This window comes from Corvus brachyrhynchos, unplaced genomic scaffold, assembly GCF_000691975.1.
Source record: "Corvus brachyrhynchos isolate BGI_N302 unplaced genomic scaffold, ASM69197v1 scaffold310, whole genome shotgun sequence".
NCBI lineage: Eukaryota > Metazoa > Chordata > Aves > Passeriformes > Corvidae > Corvus > Corvus brachyrhynchos.
In genome coordinates this window covers 2054210-2078808 of record NW_008236213.1, presented here as the reverse complement: position 1 = coordinate 2078808, position 24599 = coordinate 2054210, and the positions used below count along the sequence as shown (strand labels likewise).

The window sequence follows — 24599 nt, the reverse complement described above, 5'->3', positions numbered from 1 at the left end:
GGACCGGGGACCAGCAAAGTCCCCGAGGAGACGCGGGCTAGCCCCTTTATGGGGGGGTGGAGTAAGGCAGGGAAAGGGAAAACAACCAATGGGGTAAAAGCAGAGGGGAGGATACAATTTTTCAGAACAGGGAGGCAGGAGTCATAACAGGGAACCAATTAATAACTACAAAAGGGAGAACTTTCTGGAACAGGGGGAGGTAATTTAGGACTGGGAGCCACCCAGGGGCAGGTAACCTAGACCTCAGTGATCTCTTCTGGTGACTGACATTTGATGGTTTGAGCCACCCCGACAGAGCTGTGCAATATCACTTTGGACATTACTAAAAATATAGGGAAGAGGTGTTCTTGTGACATACATGTCTTGATTCAATTATTCAGGGTATCATTTTAGATGGTTTTAAAGCAGAACCTTAAAAAGTGTCCATGCTACTATCAATTCAAGATAATACTGAGAATTAAGGCATGAAAAACATTAAATTCTTCAACATGGCGTTTGAGTACTGGATTTACTAGATATGTCAGTAGTAGTTGTCGTTCTGCAACAACATAGTGGAAAAAATTCTTCCATTTCTTTGAACTTTTTCTGTCCATTCAGCACCTTAACTGAACTAAAAGTTGGCAGCTACAGCTACAGTGCACTAGAAACTGGGGGGTTTATGTATTCTGTTATGTCTTATAATGGGAGATACGATGTCATTTTTTAATTGTCATTGAGGGAAAAGAAAAACCCAAACTGGAAATGACATTAGCATGTTATGGGTAAATGTAAGAAGTCCTCAAAGCAACCTAAGCCATTAAGTTAATGTCAGCACTGCTGGACACATTTCTAAAGGACGTATGTTCATACCTTTCTTTCACATCTAAAATTTCAGTCTAATATTCATGCATAACACAAGTTTGATCTATAGACAGGCTATTTTTCTTTTGTCTCTCAATACTGAACCTAGTTCTATCATTTAAGAAAAATCCATTATTTGCTGTATACCAGGGAACAAATCTGGAAAGTGCCCTTGGGCAAATTTAGCCCCCATGTCTCTTTGCCAAGGCACATGACCTGCCATGCAGCGCAGCTGATGGGGTCCTGTGGCACGGAGGACAGACACGTGCCGTGTGTGTCAGCGCCCACGTGCGTCCTCGGGAGCCCTGTCCCCAGGGACAGAGCCCGGACACAGCGGCACTGTGCCCACTGGTGACCTATGCGCAAGCTGAGTGTCTGCCATGGGGCTGGCAGCAACCTCAGCACAGACACACAGCTGAGAGACAGCTTGCAAAACACTCCAATGGACCAGGCTGGTGTTAAATGCACATATAACTTATGCTGTATTATATTATAAACACACGCACACACATACATATATATAAGATAACTTGTGCTAGATATCAACACATATTTAAGCAGGTTCCCTTGGGTTGCTTTTGACATATTCATAGTTTTCAGCCACTGAGCAGTGAGGAGTTACGTGCTGGTGGATAGTCATTCTCCTACTTAAAGCAAAAGATACACAATTTATATTCTGTGATAAAAAAGAGTGAAATTTATCACAGTATGATATTATGCTTTCATTTCTTTCTAAGTCTTTCATCTGCACCATGGATAAGGGGAAAGAGAAATAGTGTTATTTATGGACTTAAATATAAGAAAAAAATGCATTTTGCAATTTGAAGTATTGATAGGATTTGAAATTACATGAAATTTACCATTTTCTCTTTAATGCTTACTATTGGAAATGTACTTTTTAATGCACAAAATAGCTCTGAAATTCTTTTAACTTTTTATCTTCACTCTTTATTACTATAAGAAGGACAGAAACCAGTGGCAAAATAGGTATTTTTTCTAAAAAAGAAATCTTTTAATTTAAAAATTTTATGGAAACATTTGTGAAAAATTATTCTTGGTGGAAGAAATACGTTTTAAAACTGTGTATTCGAGGCCAGTTTGCTTAGCCATTTTTCACCCATAGTTTGCTTCATAATTCCTGTTGTAGGAAATTGCACACATGAAACAGTTCTCTGAGATGATGTCTTATCTTTTCCCTCAAAAATCTGTCATCAAACTTTGTCTCACAAATGCTAAATTGGTGCTAGCTCAAACTGCCTACATGCTTTCCCGTGTTAAGACCCACTCCAATGTCTTCCACAATGTTTCTCCCAACATATCCAAAAAAGGTGTCCCCATTTAGCCTCCATGTCTCAAATTTCAAATTAAAGGGCAGGGCATAGACCTGGATATTTGAGGAATAGTATATACTGCAATTGAGTTCTCCTAAAAAAGAAAAGAAACCTGTATGTAGTATGGAAAGGAGAGAAAATGTTACAAATAGATCGTTTAGGTTTTTTACAGGTCTATAATTTTCAGAAGATCACACATGATAGAATAACAAAAAATATTCGGTGTTATCCAAAGTATTTCATAAAGTCACAGAATCATAGAATATGTTGAGTTGGAAGAGACCAGTCGGGATTATCAGATCCAACTCCTGGCCCTGTGCAGGACACCCCAAGAGTAACATCCTGTGCCTGAGAGCATTGTCCAAACACTTATTAAATTCTATCAGGATTGGTGCTGTGACCACTTCCCCTGGGAGTCTGTCCCAGTGCCCAACCACCCTCTGGGTGGCTAACCTTTTCCTGATAAAGTAAACTTCCCCTGAGTAAGTTTCATGATTTTTCCTCGGGTCTTGTCACTGGTGACAGCAGTGAAGTGATCAGTGCCTGCCCCTCCACTTCCCCTCACGAGGATGTTGAAGACCACAGTGAGGTCTCTCCTCAGTCTTCTCTAGGCTGAACAGACCAAGTGACCTCAGCTGCTCCTCATATGGCTTCACTTCCAGACTTTCACCATCCTCTTATCCGTGCTCTGGATGTTTTCTAATAGCTTGATATCTTTCTTATATTGTGGCCCTGAGGACTCGAGGTGAGGCCGCCCGAGTGCAGAGCAGAGGGGACAATCCCCTCCCTTGCCCGGCTGGTGATGCTGTGCCTGATGCCCCCCAGGACACAGCTGACCCTCCTGGCTGCCTGACTCTAAGTTTTGTACATGCCATAAAATATTACCCTCTCTTATCACTGACGTGGCCAATGCATGGCTTTAGGACAGCTCTTCATGAAAAAAGACAAACATATACCTGTTTTTCTAAAGGCTTTTCTTGATAGCATTTAATCTTAGGATTAACCACCACACTAGCCTGAACTACATTGCTTTGATGAAGATACTTACATTTTTCTTCCTACTAAACCCTAAAGTTAAATATGCACATTACAAATAGGAATTTAGGCAAATCCTTATCAAAGTGGTTTGTGTCTAGAAAATAGTAAACCTTTGACTTAAAAGTACAAACTCCTGAGAAAATGTTTTTTTGTAGGTTTACTGTCCAAAAATTAATTAATTCATTATACAGTTAGTCAGGAAAGACAGATGTTAAGTTTTCATGGCATTTTTCATTCTTGCCTATCTTTATGTCTTTAAACCATAGAAAGAAATATGTTTGTGGAACAGAAATTTTTTGTATGTGGTTCTTGGTCCTATTATCTCTTACTCACACTTGCTCCTTTCATTCATTTTGTTGGGGGACTAAGGGCTTCTGCAGAAGGTTTTACATCTCTCCTTTGAACTTCCTTCACTGTAGATGTGACATTTTCTTAGATTCTAGGCAGCCACCCAGTATCAAGGTGTCCATTCAGCTGTCCTCAGCTGCATCAAACCTTACTAATGCTGCCAGTGGGAAGTCTAATAAGAAAAAGGAATAAATACTGACAGAGTTCCCTCAGGGTGCTTTGTGTCTTTCTTTTCCCTCTAATCTGAGCTTGGGCAGTACAGTCAGTAAGTCACTGACAGGAATCATGCACCCAGGTCCTACTCAGTCACCAACTGGTAAGTGCAGCTCCTCAGTGGAGGTAGTCTCAGGAACACGATTCAGGATTAAGTCACTTTCAACTTGCACTGGACCTAATTGGCTAAAATAACCCTTTATTTATCTGTATCTGTATGTATCAGCTGACATGCTATTTGATTAGGACAGCTGTTGGCCATTACTAGACATGAGCTATTACCACCACATTGCAGCCTCCCTGTTAGCCCCAGCTGCAGACTGGCAGCTACATCATGAGTGTGGCTGCACTTTCTCCACAGCAGCCACCCCTGCAGATAAGGGCTGCAGTTCTGGGGATCAATCTCTTCGTGTTATTTCTGGTCTGTGGTAAGGAAGGTTGAATCCCTCCTTTCCTAAGACCTTTTTCCTCAGTCATAAACATGTGTCAGTATGTCTGATATGAAATGACGAGAATCTTTTATCTGGGAAAACATGACAAACTAGCAAATTATGTGTCACTCCTACCTACATCTGGCAAGAGCAGAGCCCTGGCTTAACTATCCCCATAAACTTGTTTTGTTGGACTGGAAATTTCACAGTGGAGATTGATTGTGCACCTGATGAGGCAGGGTAAATACTCGGCCATTCAGAGAACTGGTGTTCAATAAAGGAGGTGTCTTCCAATCTGTACGACATTCTGCTCTTCTTCAGATATTGTCACTGAGGTAGATAGAAGAAAACAAGATGATCAGATAAGTGTCTAAATGCTGCTGTGCTGAACATCTATCCATTAATTAGATTATGCTAAGGTACTCTTAATGAGATTTTCAGTTTTGTCTGTTTTTTACTATGATAATGCTTTTATTTTTCAAAAGGTTGAAGTGGAAAATACCTCTGACAGGCTAGTGGTGTGCTGCTGGAGTTAATCAGAAAGATAAACAAACTTAGGGATGGTAAAATATAACAGTATGCTAAAGAAGGTATATGAAAGACTGAGTCTAATATTTAGCAAGTCTGTCCATTTTATAGTTGCACATAGTCAATAGTAAAAAAAACCAAACCCTAGTATGTTATAATCAACTCATAATGTTTATTTTTGTTAGTAATAAAAGTCATACAATCTTGTGGCAATAATAGTTTTTATTGGCTGAGGATACACTCTTCTTATCTCCCTGTAACCGTGTTGACAGAGTTACACTGTCACTCAGCATTCCCAAATGAAAACTCTGCTGCCAGCCAACAACACGAGTCCAATCAGTGACTTAGTAATGTTCCTGAACAGTTTCCACTCTCAACTGAACCTGCAGATTATTTACGTTTCTCAGGGCCCTAATATTCTGAATCCGTGACTCTTAACTTCAGAGGAATACTGTGATCCCTGTACCAGAGTCGAAGCTTGAGATTTGCTGATGGAGCTGTTCCTTTGGGGTTTCAATTTTGCAGAGATCTTTTGTTGATTGGGATACCTCAGTAGCATTAAAACTGCAGTTTTTTTCATGCAGCCTGGATGATTTTTGTTCAAAATGTCAAAAAAACCAGACTGTATGAGTTAGTAGCAAAGCAGTGTACAACTTTGTGGGCAATATGAAGTTTGAGTTCCCCTCCCTCATGAATGTTCTCACTTCTGCTCCCCTCTCCCCTCCTTTCCTCTGCACATGATTTCAAGATGTCCTGTTTCGAGTGTTAAGCCTTGGCTGTTGTGCCAGTATATTATCTATGTGAGGTACAGGCTGTACATCGGCGAGTACAACAAGTTTTATTGAAATTCATCCCTCTGATCAAAAAGTGCCATTAATGTTCTTGAAACATAAACTGCAAAGTGACACAGCAATGTAACCTGCTGGCAGTGGTTATTTTCAGAGCATACTCAGATGCAAGTTAGGTCTGACCTGCAAGTAAAGCAACCTTTAGGTTGTCTTTCATCAGAACATTGCAAGACCTTGACCATTAAACTAAGGCATTTGTAGTGAATGCTTAATAATGAAGGTTTTCAACCTTTAAGTCAATTTTTTTCCCCTATCCCATTTGTTGTACTGTGCTAACTAATCATAGAATTCTGTTAAGAAAATAAAGCTTTAATTGTAACTACAGTTTAGTACCATGATCATTGTGCCAAGGATCCCTAAAAGAACCTGTGTTTCCTCTTAGTGTCAGGCGACAGCATGTTAAAGACAAAGAAACATTTCTGATTTGGTAGATTTATGAATATAAAGTCATTATACAATACAGACAAAGAAGTGAAAAGATCTTTTTAATCCTAATTAGAGTTTGTGCTTCTATCTGCTGCTTGCTCATGTTTCCCACAATACAAGAGGCATTACAGTCTCCTTAAGTAGGACAGAAACACCTGCCTGTTTTTTGGGCCACAATTTTGGATGGTTATTAAATATGCTTTAGCAGAAAACATACTTAACAGCACTGAATTTCTCCAGACATTGTGAGATACACTTGCAGAACTGCCAATAAAAACTGCACTTTGAAGGTCACAGACTGGTGATAAAACTCCCCAGAGGGCCCAGAGGAGGGACTGTCTTTCAGCTTTAATCCTTCTCTGTGCTGACCACCAAGCAACTGAGGACTGCCTCAGTGGCTGAATATGTTGCAGTTGCCTTTGGCAAATAATGCAGCAGCTCGGAAACATGCGAGCAAGCTGAGATGTCCCAGGGAGAGTCTGGGATAACAGTGTTTCCAGTGCGTAAATTAAACTTGCTTTACCCACTTGGATACCACTGTGCAGTGCTCAGTTCTGCATACAAATTATTCCTGCAGAGTTATGCAGTTGTCCCTGAGATTAGACTCAGGATACATTGTGTCAGCAGTTTAGGAATGACCATCGCAAGGGGTCAGGCAGTGACAGCTCAGTGGTTACATGTATCAAGTCTTTAATTGCTTCGTCTTTGCTTCAGCTGGAGGTAGAGAGAGCTGTGGTTCTATTTAACTTGGGGAGAGGGAAGTAGAAGGTGTTGGTCGGTGTGCAACTCTGGGAAATAGCAAGGAAAGTGTGGGAAAGCAGATGCTGCTGAGTAGCAGGTTAGTTTTAACTCTACCAAGGACAGTAGTGACTTTATCCTTTCTTCTTTCTTGATACCATTGGGATTTTAAAAAAATCGAACTAGAAGTTGATCCCCACATGAGAACACGAGAAAAGTTGTAACTGTCCAATGTTCACAGCAGGGAAGGCTTTCCTAAGCTCTTCACTTCCCTCTGCTTGTAGCAAATATGTTCTGCCATAGGTTCACATCATGAGGAACTCCAAGGGGAAGAATAAATCAATGTGTTTTATCTTCAATTGCCTTCTCCCACTCATACAATACAACTCTATTTACACTGCTTTGTTCACAGCAAGTGCAAAGAAAGTGTTATACCAATTAAAAGGCAGTTTATAGGGAATGGCTCCCTTGAAAAACCATAATACTGACAAAATTTATTTCAGGCCCAGTTTGCAGACTAATCTGTATGACATCTTCAGTTTTTCTATATCTGCATGACATCGCTAGTCTTGTTTTTTAAAATGGGCCTTTTAGAGGTACACTAAGCAAGAAAACTAGCATCTGTCACATGAGGTGCTTGTTTTTTCCTATTGTTCCTGGAAGGAAAAACTCTGTAGCAAATCCATATTAACTGAACACATAAAATTCTTACTTAGATATGTGTGTACAGTAGCACAGGCAAAGTGTACTAAAGAAAGTAAAAGCAGAGAAAAAACAACAAGTAAATTCTGTTTCAAAACAATTCTGAAGAAAGAACAAGACTCCAGCAGTTTCTTTTACTGGTCAGTGAGAGGAGCCTGTGTATTACAGCTCACTTGCTACAAGCAAGGAAGTAACTGAACTGACTGTTACAGCCTGTGGGAGAAAAGGAGAGAACAAAATATGAGCCAGGCAGAATGGACGGGAATGCAAACCCTCCTTTGATGTAATATTTAGCATTAGTCCTTTCAGTATAACAGAGCTGAGTGTTACAGCCTCTGGGAGAAAGGGAGAGAACAAAATATGAGCCAGCCAGAATGGACGCAGTGCAAACCTTCCTTTGATGTAATATTTAGTATCAGTCCTTTTGGTTTTGCTTGCTTGGAGAGATCAGCAAATACACCATTAAGACTCAATGATAAGAAACCTGGACCTGCAAAAAAAAAAAAAAAAAAAGAAAAGAAAAAGAAAAAGAAATTCATAGGTTAAAATTGTATATTTAAGCTGTGGTAAAGTTGAGAGAAATAACAAGTGTCACCTCTGTATTATATTTTTAGACTCACAAACTGAAGTTAGCCATTTTAGCCTGTCTCCGTATTTAGTACAGCCTTTTTAATCTACATTTTTCTGAGCTTTCAAACTACAAATGCTCAATTCTTTGCATAGAAGTTAAAGTCATAATTCTAAGCAGATTTAAAGACATTTTCTTCATACATCAAGGAAAATCAACATTGGTAGTTCAGCTAAAATACAAATGCTTATCCAGTTTTTATAATCTCAGAGTTGTGTTGTCTATGCATATTTGAGTGAGTAGATTACGAAATATAGAGAAGTAACTAAGAATGATTAGGAAATGTTGCCTCTAGCAACTCATACAATATCTGTTAAGAGAGATTTATATTCTGAAAGTCATGGGTGTTTAAAATGACTTTCCAGTCTCCATGGAAACTCTTTACTGAGTTAGTTACTGCAGTCACAGCTTAGATATAGAAACAAAAGCAAGGGTACAATGGCTAGAGGGAAAGTCTGGGTTTATCTGAGGTTGTTAAAGGGCTTTTCATAGTGTCTACCATAGTAAACCAGTCTTCCAATCTGGTTGGCTATCAAAAAACCAAGAACTAATCTTTTTCTCACATTTAAGTTAAGGTTTTAAAGTTTAAATAGTTAATTAGGTGTCTTCAATTTTGCTTTCCCATAAGAGAGAACTCTCAGGGCTCATATTTTCAAAAGAGTTTGGGATACATTATAAGATGTTTTATGAGACTATCTAAAGTGTAAACTTTGAGCTAAAGCCGAATTTGTTTTATCTTTCCTGATAAAGTCATACAAGGAAAATCTATTCAGAGCTTAGAGCTGTCAGCTTTATTTGAAATGTCTCAGGAAGAAGAAGGGAACTGTGGAAGAAAGGGACAAAACTGTGGTTCTTGTTAAGATTACAAAAAGCGATGCTGATCTACTCAGCAAAGAGGGAGTGCAGACAGAGAAAGTGAATGGTGTGAGGCCCTGTTTCCTTTTTGGAGAAGATGGCAAAATCCCAAATGAACAGAAAGGAAGTTTTTAAAGAAGGCGTCTGAAAAAAGAAATCGGTTCTCTAAGTCAGCCAAGGAGAAGCAAAGATGTCTGTCCGGAGTGGTAGCTATGTTGAAGAGTAGATACATTTTTTGGTAGAGAAGAACTGGAATGCAATCAGACATCCTTCAGAGTTTTCCTCAAGCTATCTTCTGCAGCAGCCGAAGGGCAGAAACTCTTGCCGAGGACCACAGCACTGACAGTGGAGTGGGGAGCATAGATCTGTGGGAGATATTGCAGGGACCTGTGGGAAACAGAAAATGCCATTAATCAGAGGGGGTTGAGTGAGAGCTGTGGAATCAGGCAGTTTGAGCACCCACTGTGACTGGGATGAAGCAGGAGATCTCACATACTAAAATCACTGGGGAATGGTTGCTGGAAGCTTGTCTTTGTTTGTTATTTCTGTTATTGATCTCTATTTAACTCCCCTCATGCTGATTTCCCTCATAAGTCTCTACTGCATCACCTTAAAAATAATTTTTCACTGCTTTCTTAGTTCTTAGTTTTTCTCCTGAGTCTGGAACACCAGCATCTTCTTGAGATTCAACTTCCATAAATGGGAATCAACTTCATAAAGTAGAAGTATGTTTGTAAAATATATTTAAACAAATCTTGAAATTGTTCTGTTTTCACTTAGGGTCTGCCAGAGTCCACTCATGAAGACATATATTGCTGGAAAATTTCTGACACAGATTTTTTTCATTTCAATCTTATTTTTTATAATAAATTGCTGAAGTTGACTTTTCTGACTGCAAAGGTTATCTGGAAAACAATGCAACAAAAGACCAAACTCGGATGTTTCAATATTGATCTGGTGTATTCACACCACAAAGCAGAAGCTGATAATACAGTCGTTTCTCCACAAAATCTTTACTTGAGCACTAACAGCTAGTAGGCACTTTAAAAGTGCACTCGGCTCCAAAAAGCAGAGAACTGTGTTATCCCAGAAGTGCAGGGATGGCTTGGAAAAGCGCAGCTATCTCCACTTGTATAGGCAGCTCCCTGCTGTAAGAACATTTTCAGCTCTTCTCCCTGGGCAATAATAACCCACACTGCTCTAAAGGAAGAGTTTCAAGTACTACTGTTCATCCTATGAGTTACTGAAAGGTGATGAACACACAGGCTTGTGTTAAATAGTGTGTAGTTTAGTGTCGTTTATATTTCCATGAGGTGAGCAAAGTAAGGACATCTGGACTCTGTCTTCTCTGGCCCATTGTCCTATACAGAGGAAGTGTTTTAAGTTTGCTTTTATGGCTTCCAGACTAAAGCTTCCTTATCTGGAACTACCTTATTCCCCAGGCACAGACAGACTTCTAGCTAGCTTCTGTCAGCCAGGAAGAAATGAGGTGGTGTTTTGAAGTGTAAAGTTGCACTATAGGTACATGTTGGGTGAAGATGTTACTGTAGCACCCCACAGATAGCATGGGTCCCTGTCACAGCTTTATTTCCTGCAGGTGATTTTTGCTTTTGTAAAGGCAAAAGTCTTCTGGTGCACAGAATTCTCACCAATATACAATATGTTGAAAGCAGTTCATAGATTTCTTTAGTAAAGACGTTGGAGAAAATGAATGAAAATTAAGCTTTACAAGCTGCAAGACCTGTCAAGGCAAATTAAAATGTAGACTCATTCTTGTTAGTAAAGTACTCAAATGATTACCTTATTCCATGATTTATACACATGTATAGTCTGTTTCTATGTTTACTATGTTTATTCACCTTTTTATTAGTCTAGCAAAGTCAACACTGGTCTCTTCTAGACTTGAACTGATTTGGAATAAAATCTTGATTTCAATTTTGCAAAAAAAGGATAATTTTCCAGCAGTAAAAGCCATAAGGAGGATTGGCATGAAAAAGTAACTGTTTTGATATTTGAATATATCTAAGTTTTTTTATTAGCGATTACTGATATTACTATTAACTAAAAACTCCCAAAAAATTGGCACTGCTTTCTTATGTGGTAATATTTCAACAGAAGAACAAACTCAGAACATTCTGCATGAGAATCCTGGGAAGGAAAGTGCTTAATAACAAAAGTGTTTGGATTCACTTTTCAGCATTATTAAGCCAATCATTCAACACAGATTTCATAACCTTCATTTTTTATTGTATTGTTTTTTGGAGTTTTTTGTTTATGCTGAAGGCATCATTGCACTTTACTAGGTTGACTTAATTGAAAACTATTGATTCATTACTCTGGTTGCTCTTCTTTTTATATTTTTTTCTTTTTCACAGTCATGGCCAGTTCCACACGTGTAAAAACCTGGTGTAGAGAGAGTTGAAGTCCTCCACACTGCTAAAAATCAGGTCTTAAATATGTTCTGCTTTTTCTTTTTCAGTTGTGTCTAAGGCCATCAAGGGTGGAATCAGCCAATCCTTCTTAATTGAGTGCCTGAAAAATATTAAATGCTTGGAGTATTACTTATTTAATAATTACCATTTAATCAGCATTTTTAGGATTTCCTTTGATTACCATTTCATGATTTATTATTTTTAATTGAATTTTGCATTCATTAATAAATCTCAGGAAACTAAGGAAATGAGAGAACTTCTGTGGATGCTGAAAAGCTTGATGGAGAGAAATTTTCCAGCTTTCTGCCAGCATTGTGTGAAAGTCTTGCTCTCACACACATACTAGCTGAAAACAGTTTGAGGTTTTTGTAAACCAGTTCTTCATCTTGCAGGTGCAAGATAGTTATGCAGTATTGTTACGATACTGACCGGAGAAATATTTTGAAATGGGTGTTGTAGGGTTTAACCAATCATTCTAAGAGGTGGATGATCAAAGGACTAATAACCTTATGCCATTCAAGCGAGCCAGGTTATATAAATGAGTTTGGAAATTAATAAGTAATTCCATTCCTTCCTGGACTGAGGTGTATGTTGCTTTTTCTCGCTGTCCCCGGTACAACAGCAACAAACTTCTGTAAAGAATGTGTAGATACCTTACCATGAAATATGACATTTTCTTCTGAACCTTAGCAATGAAGTCTGCTGGGAATGTCTTCTGGTTTTGCTTAGGATTTAAAGCAGGGGGGAAATGGAGGTGGGGGGAGGGGAAGCAAAAGACGTGAAAAAAATGAGATGGAATGTTTGCTGTTATACCAGGTGACTATTTTGTTCTGGTTTTTTCTGATTAATTTCTGTTCACATAAAGGTGTAAATCAGGATATTTGGTGGATATAGATTGTCTGGTTGGGCTTTGGCTTTTAGTAAGATGACTATATAATAAAGAAAAAAAAAGCATGACTGCAAAATAAGAATTAAATGTCTAAAGAATGAGGGTGGGGGGTGGCATGTGAATTAAGAGTGTGAATAGTCAGAACTATACTTAAGAAGGATAGGAAAAAATTGTAAGAATCACTCTTTTGGAGAAAGAGAATTAAGAAATAAATTTGTTCTAGTGGGCTTTCATCAGGGCACCAGCACTGCCTGTTCTCATTCCAGCCACTTCCCATTTTGTGAAACTCCCATGTCCCCATGGATGGCTGACAAGCAGTTCACATTTTGTGCGTTTATGCACGTCTTGCTCACCATGATGCAAAAGGGCAGCTCAGCCTGCAGGCCAGGGGCAATTTAAATCCAAGACAAGATGTTGTATTTAGAAGCCGCAAGAATTTTTCTGCTCAACCAGGACAATGCCAGGACTGGCCAAGCTTCCTGGACCAGTGGCATCCTTGATGCCACCACCAGAACTTTAGACCTCCGTAGGATGAGGCTCAAGAATACATCAAGGTTTAGACAAATTCCAGGAAATTTATAAAGAAAAATGTAATATTCAGAGGAAAAAAAAAGGCAAAATATATGCCTCCCAACATATCCAACTGTGGAGATTAAAAAGAAAAATAAAATACAGTGGAGCTGAGCTTTTTTCTTTCTCCAGACCTTTATTCCTTTTCTTCATGTATTAATTCATTGCAGCAGCAGTGAATATTTATTTAACCACAATGTGTAATCATGTATCTGTAATTTAGTGAACAGCTAGCAAATGTATTATAAGCTAGCAACATGACAAACACTGGAGAGTGTGTTGAGCAAAGCACATACCAACATTTGGTGTCTTACACACATTAAAGAGAGAGACACTGAGTTTTAAAACATCTAGAAAACTACAGCCAGCATGTTACTTCTCATGGTGATCAAAAGGATGTGGCCACATTCTTTCCACAGGCTTAAGACTTAGGTCATTTGTATATCAGCATTATTACTGTTTAATTTTTTTGGCTATCCTCACTGTTGCAAATGAGTGTGATGCGAATGGTGCAAGGAAGGCATCCAGAGTGCTTTATTGTTATTGTCAATTACGTATGACTGTTAAAGCAGTACTTAGAAGATTAGAAGTGGAACACCATTTTTCATTATCTAGAATTGAAGAAATATCTGAGTTTCATCTCTTCAGCTTAAACAACACTGCTTTTGATGTGCAGTCTGTCCAGTATCATTTTTCCCTCATACATTTCAACATGATTTTTGATGTTGCTGATCTACACTGAGCTATGAGGAAAAAAAAAAAAGAAAGAAAAATCATCTAGGGCAGAATGGGTTTGGAAGCATGAAAAAAAATTCTGTTTTACATAAAATGCATACACCAGTGACGGATGTCCTAGGAAAGAAGGTGTTATCTTCAGTGAGACAGATTTAATTAGAGTAATAGAAGGATATGAGAATGAGGGCTCTAAAATATTGTACTTATGCTTGTATGTCAATATATAACAGGAAAAGCAGACAATTGGACTTCGGGACATTATGAACTGCAAAGAGAATATGATAAAGTTGACACTTTATCTATATGAATGATTTTTATGATGGATTTTTAAACTCTTTTATAAGAGTGTCAATAATCATCTGGTCTGAACCACACTGAAGAAGAAGAAATAAATGCTCTGATAATAACTTTAAGCTGTGCTCTGCCTGATACGTGCCCAGTGTTTTAAAGGCAGGCAGGTTCCTGTACACAGGGAGCACATCCAATCAGACCAGCAGCTGGATATATAATTGGGCTGGGCAAGTTCTAATTCTGTGGCCAAACTGAAAAAAAAAAAAAATTTAGTCTTTCTGAGAATCTTTATACCTCCAAAAGAATATTATTACCTAAGTCAGATCTGAAGGGGGCAAGGGGGAGGGGCTGGTGTGAAATATCAGAGTGAAGTAAATATTTTTTTTTCTCTCTTAAAACTGGAAGAACTTTGGTGAAAGGGATTGTGTGGCTTGCAAAGGGCTCCATTTTGTTTTGTTTCCATAGGCTGAGGTTCAGTCATACCTTTTTTTTTGCATTTTAAATGTTTCCAGACCTTTACCTTGATGGCAAAAAATATTCTTTTTTTTAAAAAAAATGCATGTATTGTTGCAATCTCAAGAGCAAGTATTTAGAAGGAAATGCAGAGGTTTATGATAATTTTAAAGAGAATGTGCGAACACATAACTTTTAATATATTTCCTAGCAAGAAACATACCCTAGCACAAAAAAACCCCAAACATCTGTTCTCCCTGGACATTACTAAAAAATGTATGGCTTCAGAAAATACAATGACCTTAAGAATGGCTCTTAAGATTACATTATCATTAGATAAGATGATATGAAATAACTTTATGCAGTTTGCAATTATTTCCCACTATCAAGAGGTCCAAGTGAATTTCATTTGGTGAGTTCTTTTGCTTTGCTTTCTTTCTGCTCCTTCCCTTTCTTGGAAAGCTTGGGCTTTCCTTGGTGCCAAGGAATAGAGAATAAATGTACCCAAAATAGGTTGGACCAGGTGAATTGGTATACACACCAGGCAGGCAATCTGACTGCTTCTGGGATTTGATGTCATGTCCCTGTGTGATGCTGCTTTGCATTGTATTATTTAGACACCCAGACTATCTAGGAGGTTCCCTAAATTAGTAACACATGATGCTGTGTACATGCTCTCCGTTTTTATTTGTGTGTTTATCAACCCTACATTAATGATCCTTTCTTTTTTCATTTTCCTGTATCCTGAAGTTTAATAGAATATGATGAGAAAGGCAGATTGATTTAGTTACAGTTACCCTTCTGCTGTTAATGCACTGCATTCAAGGTCTTCACAGATCTGACTGCCAGTTGTGTTAGGTTTTATGAAAAAATGCCATGTAAAATGTCAGTTCTCATGAAAATAAAACAAACCTTTGGAGCTGAGATGGTGAAAGACAAAATAATGCTAAACATCTTCACTTATCTCAGGAACTCTATCTGTAGTTTAAAGTTTTGTAATGGGATAGGGAGTGGCTGTTTCCATAAATAATTTTTTACCTATATTAATTAAGTAGTTATTTTAAAGAAGATAATATATTGACCGAAATGTTTTTTAAGTGTCCACAAGTGCTTCATACACATTGGAAACAAATTCTTGTTGAGGAGATGATGACATCCTTCTTCACTTTTGCTTTTCTGTTTTTAACTATTTGTCTCACTTCAAAGGCTTAGAAGTATAGAGGAAACAAAGTAATGCATTTAAGCAGTAAATAAATATTCAGTGTTGATAGGAAGACCTTTTTCTATAAACTTTCCATATATAGTTCCACCTTAAATCCATACAGCAGCTGGAAATAGGTCAACACTGAGCATCTTGTTGTTTGATGAAAGAATTCAAACCTGTTTCCAAGGTAACCAATCCCATCCTCTATAAATCTCTGCCGTGCTTTTACCTGTTTTGTGAAGCTGAATGCTTTTTTCATTTCCTGAGGTATAGTTTGAACTTTAACACACACATGTACGCACAGACCACATGCTGCTTTGTTTCCACTGTGATAAAGGAGACAACAAAAGTAAATAGGAGTTGGTTAATATTTAAACTGTTAATGCAGGTGTCTCAGTAGCACGTTCATAGAGCTTTTGTACATGTACCAAGCAGCCCTTGAACAAACAGCTTTTACAGGAACAGCAGATTAATTTTGGATGAATTTCTGGATATCTGGGCGTCAGGTCATTATCGTCTCCTTTGTTCTCTGCTCTCTACACAGACTAGGAGGGATACTCTGTTCTATGAAGAGTGATGAGGATATGTCAATAGAGGCAAATGATATTCAGTAATACCATTTAGTGCATAAACTGCCATGTCTCTATTGCATTAGCTAGTTGCTCCACACATCTGCATGTAAAAACAGAACACTTATTTTAGCAAGTTTTCTTTGAACATTCCAAATGCATCTGCACACATGAAAATATTTTCTACAAATGTTCAGAAAGATCATCCTTTTTGTCTTAAAGTTATGTTTTCTTCTGAGACAGTAAATCTTTGGGAGGGTTGGAACACAAAATACATGCCAGTAGAACATAGAAGAGTACAGAGTAAAGGAGATGTGGCAGGCACTAAAAAACCTATTGAAAAAATATCTTCTTCTATCTGAAAAAACTGTGAGCATGATACCTCATTGAGGACATTCTGAATGTTCCCACTATTTTACAGAAAACATATTCAACTATATTTTTCTTTTGCCTTATTTGTTTACATATTGACCACACAGGCAATTTAGAGTTTCCTAAATGGATGACAGAGTAAAGTAAAACAAAGTAATTGCTGCAAGATGAAAACTGCTACTGCTCTGATCAATAGGAGATGTATCAAATCTACAGCTGATTTTTAATGGAGGACTTAATAATGATATAAAACACTGTTGGTCTACTAATCTATTAATCATATCATATACTAGTATTAATCAAAGAATGTCTATCTCTCTTCAGTTACTGCTAATACACTTCCCTGAAATGTGATACGCACTTTTGGTTTAGCTTTTGGAAATTTAATTTGTCATCTGAAATGTGACCAATTGTATCACCTAGATAAATCAGCTTACACTCCCCGTGACAGAGAGTGTCTCAAATGAAGGAAGAAGGCAATTCACTAAATTCAATTCTACGGCTATATGTGTGAATACACTGTTCTTCCATGCCTTGTGTTTAATTTGTAACACCAAGGATGATCTTAAGCTTCAGTTTGAGAGTGTCCTGGTTCCAGCCATGACAAGTGTAATTTTTTTTGCAGTAGCCGGGAGGGGCATGGCTGAGACATGGGGTTTATTCTGTATGAGCTCAGGTCATTGCTGGGGAGTCTCTCTCTTCTGGGGAGACAGGACTCCCTCTGGTTAAGAAAACACAGTGGAGGAAGACAACCAGCATTGTTTATTATCAGGGTTTTTATTCCATGGATTTGTTTCTTTTTTTATACCCTCTGTCATTAGCATTTTTGTTACTATTCATTTTCTCATCTCTTTTCTGTTTCCAGTGAATTACTCTTACCTCACCCTGTAAACTTTGCCTTTTGTATCTCCAGTTCCCAACTCCATCCCACTGCAGCAGGAAGCAGGAGGTGAAGGGGAAGTAAGAGAAAGTGGTGTGTGGTTTTGGAGAGTCTCAGTGAGGACACTGAACCTAAACCACAACAGAGAGGAAGTTGTGATTAGTTTTCTATTGACAGAATTAGGAGCAGAAAGCCACTGCCATAAGTAAACATCAAGGCTTGATATTGCTCTGGGTAACTCTAATGAAGGTGACTTTCAGAAGTATTTACATCTGTAATGGAAGGTTTGCAGAGTTTCAGTGCAAGGTGCACAGTTCAAGGAAAAGCAGTGAAATGAATTCATGTTCCTTTTATGAAAATCACATTTTTCTGCCTTTTCCGTAAAATATCTTTTACCAATCGGCATAAAACACATCCACCTATATCATCAGGAATGCAAAATCCAACCTTTTACAAAGGCACATTTATTTTTAAATTATTTATTTTGAAATTTTATTTAATTAAAGCTGTTGATATACCCATATCCTCTTTAGGTCTTGGATAATAGCCTTACACACTTTGGCCACAGGACACATTAATTGTGTTATTTTAAAAACTGTTTATTATCCTGGCCATACAGAAAAATGCACTTTATGTTCAGTAAATTCCTCCTTTAGAGAAGTTTTGCTGCTTACCAGTAACTATTTCTGTTGGGAAGTACTCTGGTCACTAATGGATTTTTTTTTTTTTCACTTTTGATCTCTGTTTATATTTCTAGTCCAAAGTTAATTTTTTCTCTGCTCATGTCTAGCATCCTCGAACTCTTAAAGGTCTATTTGCTTTCTGAATGTGTTGCATATTAATCAACATTCATTTGTCTTTGACCCTTCATATCTGTGTAAATTTAGATGATTAAGAATATAATACGCTGTTTTTTAATAATAGAATCAATTTCTCTTAACTTTGAATCGCTCTTAACTTAGGTTTTCGTCGAAGCCTGTCACCAAGTCTCTATTTATAATCAAATAAGAGAAATAAGAATTTGGGAGGATTTATAGTGATTATACAGTGGATTTAAATGCTGTCTTTGCTTTGATTGAGGATTGAACTGTGCATTTGCTTCGACTGAGGTAGGATTCAAAGCATCTGGATTAGACTGGATGCCTAGGCTTTCAGTTGCTGAAGTTAAAAGTGTTGAATTCTAGCCTTGCTGTATTTTTTTTTTGGATTTAAGATAGCTCACAATTCCATGTAAAACACTGTAGACATCCAGGATGAAAATATCCATCTGAGGCTACTTAATTTTCTTTGTATCTGATTGGGTTTTTTTAAATGTCTTAGAGTATTCTCTACTGTTGCTTCTACCATCATTTCTATATTCAGATTATAATCTAAGATTATAATCCATTATTTTTTCCCAAGGTTGTAATCCTTTGTTCTGTCTTGTTTCTGTCCTCTATTATCTCCTAATTTGTCTCAAAAACAGTGGAATGAAAATGTAGCAAATGCTGAGTAGAATGAATAATCCTTGTTCTTTATAATACCTCTTAACTCTGTCAGGCATCAGATTTGTTTTTTCACTTTGTAACCTGCACTCAGTTTTTGATCACCAGTTTTGAGCCCCAGTCTCCTTTTCTTTAGAAACATCATCTGGTCAGTTATCTCAAAGCTCCTATTTATGCATTTTCTCTCTTCTTCCGGAAGGTAGCACCTTGGACTCACCTGTATTAAATTCCATTTCATTGATTCCAGATTACTCCATCAGTCTAACAAACCCACGTAGAAATCTGATTCTGTTCACTAAAATTCTTGCAGATACTTCCCTCCAGCATGGCATCTACAGAATTAATCAGTGTATTTCCTATTTTGTCATCCAGATCATTAATACAGCAACAAATGGAATTGATACCCAATGTTCAGAGTGCCTTTCTAGCTTCAGTGAATCATTCCTAGCTAACCTCAGAGCAAATTTTAAATTTAATTTAAATTTTTTAAATTTTAAATTTTTTTTCAGAATCTTCTCTGCATGTTTACTCTGCTGCTATATAGAAAATTCCTTTTACATGTTGATCTTACTAAAATCAAGAGGAATCTCAGTCATTTTCTTCCCTGTGCCTGCCAGGTTTTTTAGCTATCAATGAAGGCAATGAAATTGGCCTGGACAGTCTTTGTTTTTGATGTAGCAATGTCAGTAGCACTCTTCAGTTGTTATACATTTCCAGGCATTAAGTGGAATTGTTTGCCTGTAATTCCTCAGCTTCTGCTTTTAACTTTTTTTTTTTAATGTATTCTATGCATTCCTGTGTTTAAGTTCTTGGGTGCATACTCTGTGAGTGCTCAAAGGTAATCGCTAATAATTTAGAGATTACTTTAACAAGTTCCTTAATGCCTTAAAAAGAATCAGGCTCTGCTGACTTAAGTATATCTGTAAATTTCCTGGACGTTCATTAACATTTTTGCTATTTTGACATGCATTTCTCTCCTGTCATTACTCTTGTATTATGCGAAATTATGTGAAAACTAGTCTTTATTTTAAAGAATAAAGTATCAAGTACAATATATTGAACACTTGGACTTTGTCAGGCCATGAGTACAGATGAGTTTCAGCTAATTTCTAATACATATATAGAATTTTTATTTTGTGGTTTGTTTTTTTTTTTACTCCCCACCTTCCCACCCAAAGCTACTCATAGCTTTCTCCCATGGAAAATACCTTTCTACTTATCACCACTCACTTGAGGGTAGTTATTGTGTAAATATATCCTACTTTTTGGCTCTTCTGGAAGACAAACTGGGGAGCTAAGCGCTTTCATTAAGGTACACCAGAATCCCCTTGATGCACTACCTAAATTAGTGACAAATTTGTGTCCTTAGAGACACAAATGACAACTCTGTGCTGTACCTAATTTCCCATCTAACAACTGTTTGCCTGAGTGACTGAGAATCGCCTCATCTGCTACTTTGTGAAAAAATAAGCAGTTTTTACTGTATAAAGATCCTATATACTAAATCTTAGACTCGTAGGATGGTTTGGGTTGGAAGGAACCTTCAAGATCATCTAGTTCACACACTCCTCAGTGGACAGGAACACCTTCCATTAGATCAGGTTACTCAGAGCCCCATCCAGCTCAGAACCTCATCCAGCCTGGCCATCCATTTCCACACATGCAGCATCCACGTCTTCTCTGGGTGCCTCACCACCCTCACAGTAAAGAATTTCTTCCTAATATCTGATTTATCTGGCTTTCTTTCAGTTTGAAGCCGTTCCCCTGTGTCCTGTCACTACATACTTTTGTAAAAAGGCCCTCTCCATCTTCCTTGTAAGCTCCTTTCAGGTGTTGGAAGGCCAGAATTAGGACATCCTGAAGCCTTTTCTTTTCCAGTCTGTACAAACTCATCTCTCTCAGTCCTTCCTAGTAGGAGAGGTGCTCCATCCCTCTAAATCAATTTGGTGGCCTCCCCTGGATTTACTCCAGCATTTCCATGTAATTTCCGCACAGCTGATACAGTGCTCCAGGCGGGGTCTCAGCAGAGCAGAGCAGAGGGGCAGAATCCCCTCCCTCCCCTGCTGCCCACACTCCTCTGGATGCAGCCCAGGACACGTTTGGCTCTCTGGGCTGTGAGTGCCCATGGCTGGGTCATGTCCAGCCTCTCACCCACAGCACCCCCAAGTCCTTCTCTCAGTGCTGCTCTTGATCTGTTCATCTCCAGTCTGTGTTGATACCAGGGTTTGCCCTGACCCTGGTGCAGTACTTTGTGCTTGGTCTATTTAAAATACATGGGCCCAGTTTCTCCAGCTTGTCCAGGCCTCTCTGGATGACATCCCCTATTAGTGCAGTAAATATTACCCTATCCCGCAGCTGTAGGGAGGAGGAGAGAAATCCAGCAGGCAGGAATTGTGCAGCAATATTTATTTATTTAATTAACTCTTTTATAGACTTTTTTCTTCATAGTCTAACTGGACAAAGGATCAGCCTCCCCTTGGCTAAAATCCTAAAACATCCATTGCCAAAATACTTTCCGACTGTACTATAAACAAGGCTCAGCAAGGTCACAGGTGTTCGTGGTTTATAAACTCTGCGAATATCTTCTGTGAGAGAGAACAGTATCCCATGGTTTAGAAAGAAGAAGGAAAATTCCTTGCTCACAGCATTTTTGTATCCACAATCCCTTCCTTCAGGTGTGTCAACAGCACCACTCAGCTTGGGGTCACTTGCAGATTTGCTGAGGGTGCACTCGATCCCTTTGTCTATGTCACTGATGAAGACATTAAATAACACTGGTCCCAGTACAGACCCCTGAGGGCACCACTTGTCACTGGTGTCCACTGGGACACTGAGTCTTTGACCACGACCCTCTGGATGTGACCGTCCAACCAATTTCTTATCCATCTGACAGTCCACTCCTCAAGTCCATCCAATTTACCGAGACATATTTTTTATTAGCAGGTATTCTTCACAGAAAGATACAAATGGGTTAAATGCATTGATCAAAATGAATTTTGACTGAGACTGGACAAAAAGATCATACTTTGTACATAAATTCTTGTCACCATGTTAAACCTTTGAGATGACTGACTTCAAAGGCTCTTGCCAAGGGATATCATAAAGCAATGATGTGTGATGGGTGTGGGCAGGATAACAATGCCTGGACTAGTGTGTATTGCTCACATTTCTAAGTAATACTCTGTAAGTCTACATAACTTTATGATTTAACAAAGATAATTCAGCCAAAATGCTGGACAAGTTTTACATAGCAATTATGACAGACTTGACAGTGGTGCTACATCTCTCATCATCCTACCACCAGTTTTGCCTCCACAAGTTCCTCTGTGTAGCAATGCTATAACTTAAAAAAAGAATTTTAGAAAAAGTCTACATATGTTATATCAAAATATGTAGGTTGTGGATGTCCCATACCTGAAAGCGTTCGATGAGGTTTTGAGCAGCCTGATGTAGGGAAGGATGTCCCTGCCTATGGCAGAGTGGTTGGAAATAGAAGATTGGGTCCCTTCCAACCCAAACCATTCTATGATTCCATGATTCTTTGCATAATTAGTAGAATCATTTATGTTATCCAAACTGAAATACATGGAGATCTTACCAAATCCTTCACTTTTATATGAAAATCAAATGCCAAAATTTCCAGCATGCGCAGGGGATGGTACAAATGGTATTGTAACTGTGATGATCTAAAGACATAAGTAGAGAGACATCAATATGCAAAGATGTTAATTTTATTGGGTCACTCAGTGTATTTAAAAATACAGAGAAGACTTTGGATGACTGAGCATCTTGTTCCAAGCAAGCTTTGGCAAAAAAGTTTATGTATTGGAATAACTGGGCTTTTACATGGTAAATATCTCAGTTTAGGTAAGATGGAGCCTATTCTATGTATTTAAAGACCGAAGACAGAGAAACAACCAAAACAAACACCCCCCCTGCCTCCAAATATGAAGTGTGCTCCTCCAAGAAAATGCAGAGTTCTTTATGTAAGGATTTCTTTTGGGAATAGGTTGGGTTTATGACATTTGGGAACTGTGAGAAAAATTAATGTAGCCTATTTAATTTATGTTGTGACCTCAGCTTTGAGCACATTTTTTGTATGTAAAGAAACTGCATCAAAAATACATGAGGTGCTCTCCTACAAAAATGAAAAAATAAATAAACCAACAGAAACACCCGAAAGAACCCTGCCCACAAACCCATGAAATTGGCTGATGACCTTGGGCAAGAGGATTTTTTTAGTATTCTCAACTGTGTTATGCATGTACGCAGCATCTTGCTTGGTTATTTAACTGTTGCAGCATATTCAACACTGGTTTTTGTTAAGCACCTTGCAATGACACTTGTGGTTTTTCCTGAGTGATTGTAGTTCATTTAGACTTCATTAGAGGAGATGATTAGTACAGATTGTCCCTTCTAATGTGGATGTTTTAAATTTATAAACACTAAATTTTAGTAACCATTACTCTGTCCATTCATTTTGATTCCTTTACTCATGCAGAAATGTTTCAGTCATTTTCCATCCTGACTATTTAACAGGGATTTTTCATGTGTTCTCAATTTAAGCTGTTTTTTACAATGTTATTTTTACTGTTTCACAGTAAAAGTGGAGACATTGCTGCTCTTTTTTCACCAAATTAAATGTTCCTTTTCTTTTCCTCTTTGTCTTGTGTCTCCTATTGAGCTCTTAATCAATAATGACATTTTAGGGCCTGTACTTTACTGATCTACTTGGGTTTACTACACAAACATCTGCAGTAGCCTGAGATGTTACTTCCCTGCATCATCTGCCTTTAGCTGCTCTTCTTTTATATTGTTGCTATACAGAACTCAGCAGGACTACACAGCAGCTCAACCAGCTCGTAACCCAGATCCATAGTTCATCCTCAGTTAAGCTTATATATTGCTGTGGATGTAAATACCTGAGAGACATTATGTTTAGTCTCTTACACTAAACCTCCAGCAGAAAAAGTAGCTAGGTGAGTGGGATTTCATGTGTCCAGATCCTTGAACTTCTTTTAAAAGTTTCAAAATTTTAACAGTCCAAATAAACTGTGTCAACCAAGTGGCTCACATCTAGTAGGAAAGCAATTACTGAACTTTATATATTTCTTTAGAGTACTTCAGCTGAATATAAAATTTCCTTCATCATTTTCATGCAAAAGAAATCTTTTTCTATTTGTAGAATAGGACATAGCATCCTTGAAAGTACAATAAACATCAAGAGTTTACATGCTGCTTTTATTTTATTACCAACACTTCAGATTGCTATTAATTGGATGTGTATGTGTATTTTATGATGCCTACATAGCTTATATTCAGCCTTTAGCACAGCTGTGTCTCTGTGACACAGAGCTTTGTTCCCTATTCGGGTGGAATAACTATTTCATTTACAAATACTCATGAAGTGTCCTGTTTCTCTGAACACAATAGAAGCAAACAAGAGCCAGAGTTCTTCATGTGCGTTAGTACATTAAATTCTCCCATCTTCCTCCTGCATCTTTCTTCCATTTGTTTTCTTTTGTACTTAAAGATTGAGCCAGATCATGTGAAGATCATTTCAAGGTCAAATACGTGGGTGTTTGATGTCCAGATATCACACACTATGTTGAAGACCCTCAGGAAGCTCAGAAAATGAGAGGCTTGCAGTTCTTCTCATGGCTTGTGGGCACGATTAAAAAGAGGGATGATTTAGTGTTTGAATCCATTTAATGTATGTGTGAGACGTGAAGCAGAGCATAGCTCTAACCATTATATGATATTTGAATTGACAGTCCAAAGATAGACTCGTAAA

At 38.0% G+C, this 24599-nt stretch overlaps 1 protein-coding gene and 1 long non-coding RNA gene across 2 annotated transcripts in view; one reads left to right on the top strand and one right to left on the bottom strand.

Annotated features, from left to right (window-relative positions):
* Nucleotides 1-24599, top strand: part of RAB3C (RAB3C, member RAS oncogene family) — a 109130-nt gene that overhangs the window by 56396 nt on the left and 28135 nt on the right. The gene's annotated exons all lie outside the window — the stretch shown is intronic.
* Nucleotides 4934-24599, bottom strand: part of LOC108449064 — a 39595-nt gene continuing 19929 nt past the window's right edge. The window contains exon 2 of the long non-coding RNA XR_001865164.1: nt 4934-9313. This is a non-coding gene — a long non-coding RNA (uncharacterized LOC108449064). The remainder of the gene's footprint in view (nt 9314-24599) is intronic.